Below are 367 nucleotides of genomic sequence, written 5' to 3'. Positions count from 1 at the left end.
AAACATTCCATCACCATCACCCTTGTCACTCTCAATTAAACTTCTTTTCTCCTTGGAAAATGAAGTAGAGAATTCCTCTATAATCTTTCTTTTATCTACTTAGGAAATGTTAAAATTCCTGCCTATACCATCTCTAGTTGAAACACATGTCATTGCAGTCTCAACATCATTGTCGCTAACGAGAACAACAATTGATCAAAAGACACACCCTGTCAGCTACTGTATCCAAGTTATTCTCTGTATCCAAGTTCATCCCGAGTAATAGTACCATGAGGATAATCACCAAAGCCATCGGACAGCTTTATGATGCCAATGAAGCAAGATGAGCTATTCAATGAAACTCGTATTGTAAAGAAGAAGAAAGAGA

Source organism: Nicotiana attenuata, unplaced genomic scaffold, assembly GCF_001879085.1.
Source record: "Nicotiana attenuata strain UT unplaced genomic scaffold, NIATTr2, whole genome shotgun sequence".
NCBI classification, from domain to species: Eukaryota; Viridiplantae; Streptophyta; class Magnoliopsida; order Solanales; family Solanaceae; genus Nicotiana; species Nicotiana attenuata.
Note: the sequence above shows the minus strand (reverse complement) of the source record.